Source organism: Cornus florida, unplaced genomic scaffold (genome assembly GCF_030987335.1).
Source record: "Cornus florida cultivar Cherokee Brave unplaced genomic scaffold, ASM3098733v1 CherokeeBrave_3.0.0_Hap2_Chr01, whole genome shotgun sequence".
NCBI classification, from domain to species: domain Eukaryota; kingdom Viridiplantae; phylum Streptophyta; class Magnoliopsida; order Cornales; family Cornaceae; genus Cornus; species Cornus florida.
The window spans coordinates 43,176,655-43,178,937 of NW_026775571.1; the positions used below are offsets into that span (position 1 = coordinate 43,176,655).

The 2,283-nt window shown below is 37.9% G+C and overlaps 1 pseudogene; it reads right to left on the bottom strand.

The window, feature by feature from the left end:
* Positions 1-1,649: 1,649 nt before the first annotated feature.
* On the bottom strand, positions 1,650-1,748 carry LOC132283783 (small nucleolar RNA R71; annotated as a pseudogene).
* Between the last annotated feature and the right edge of the window lie 535 nt (positions 1,749-2,283).

Below are 2,283 nucleotides of genomic sequence, written 5' to 3' on the forward strand. Positions count from 1 at the left end.
TCTAGGCAGTACTAAAATCTCAGGAACTCAACATATACGTCGACTGGTTTGTAGCATACGTCGACTGGTTTGAAAAAGGATACGTCGACCGGTTTATGACACACGTCAGCCGGTTTGGTCGCAGGTTTACAGTTTCAAATTTCTAACGGATATAAGTTCATTTAATGCTCTCAACTACCTGTAACAGCTCTATTGAACTCGAAATCCTTACAAATACAGAAGGTTTGTCTACAAACAAAAGTACTTTTTTGAGCATTTAAGAACATCATCCAAGTGCATTCAAGAGCAATCAAAAGAGTTAAATATTCTGATCTGGGTTTATTACTTCTCATCTTTTCTTTCATATCAGTTTAGAGACTTGAGCTTCAATTATTTCATCCATTTATTCTAGTGTGAGAGTTATTCATGTAATATCTTCTAGAGAGAGAGAGAGAAACAATATTGTAATCTTCATTTGTTTATCTCTACAATCTTGTAAGGGTTGGTGTGACCCAAAAGCAAAGCCTAGGAGAAGGGTATTCTCCTAACAAGGAAGGGAAGCAAAGTCTTACTTCAATTGACGATTTGCTCTCCACCATTAAGGAGGAGCTTTAGTGATTTTGGAAAGTCTCAAGGGAGGACCTTGAGCCGAGGAGTAGGAGCTTCCGAACCTCGCTAAATTGCCGAGTCACTGTTTGCAATTTCCTATCTTTATCCTTTTTACTTTTGCTCATATTGCTTGAATATTTCTATTGTGTTGTTGCATTCTATTTAGTTGGAAATAAATTTTTTATTTTACAAAAATTAGCCATTGACTCTATTCACCACCCCCTCTAGAGTCAATTAGTGACTAATAGAGGAATTTTCATTGAATGGTTGTGAAGTCGAAGTGTTCATTCATTCATTGTGTTTATGTGTTTTTACATTGTGCATGCATGGTCGTAGATCACTAAGACCAACTCTTGTCCTTCTTGATTTGCATCTTGAATCCGTAGATAGAAATCCTAGGGGAAGAGGAAGTTCTAGTTCTACCTGATCCATTACATCAATGGAAGGCCATAATGAATAGCATGTAGAGGACCTTGGTCACATAGACCAACAAGGTATCCTTCATCCAAATGTGCTCCATGAGAACATTCAAGCACCATTAGATATGCCTAGGCCATTCATTCACCAACCACAACAATAACAAGGCCAAGTTCCATTTGGAATGCCAAGGCCAATGTATGCTCCACAACCGCCCATAATTCAAGGAAATCAAAATCAAAGTGCCCACGTTGCACCTCAAATTGCTAATCCTCCACTTGCTTTAAAAGATCACTATGTGCCTAATGAATATAATGCACCCACATGCATTCAATTGCCACCATTTAGAGCACATCACTATGAAATTAAGCCACAAACCATTCAAATGCTTCCTAACTATCATGGACTTCCAAGTGAAAAACCTTACAAGCATTTGGATGAGTTTCTTGAAGTATGTTCCACCGTAAAAAATATACGGACATGCCAGAAGAGGTCTTAAGACTCAAACTTTTTCCATTCACCTTAAAAGACAAGGCAAAGTATTGGTTTAACAATCTTAGGCCTTTTTCAATCACTTCTTGGGTAGAAATGCAACTAGAGTTCTTGAAGAACTACTATCCGGTTTCTAAGACCAATGCCATGAGAACCTCAATTCGGGAATTTTTATATGGGGATGGAGAAACGTTTCATGAGGCATGGGAACGCTTCAATGAATTACTTAGGAAGTGTCCACATCATGACATGCCCAAATGGCAATTAGTTCAATATTTCTTTGAGAGCTTATCAAACAATTACAAAGGCATGGTTGATGCCTCCATGGGTGGCTTATACTTTGATAGGCATGAGGATGACGTGTGGCGTATTTATGAGAGCATGAGTGAAAATTCTTTACATAGAACATTATCATCCAAGAATGGTAGAAATTCACAAGGTAGGAAGAGTGTTGGCTTACATCAAGTCGACCATTCAAATGAAATAGCCGCCAAAATGAAGTATTTATCTCAAAGGTTTAATCAATTATTGATACACTAAAACTCGGCGAACCAAGTATCTTCCTTCCCTAACCATTCTCATCATGCATCGAATAAAATATGTATGACTTGTTCCAGTGTTCTTTATTGTACTTCTCGTTGTCCTCACGAACAAGTGCAAAATGAACCTAATGAACAAGTCAATACAGCTTTTATAAACCAAGGGAACAATCCTTATGGTACTCATTATAATCCAACTTGGAGAAACCGTCCAAATTTCTCTTGGAAAAACCAAGCAGAGGGCTCA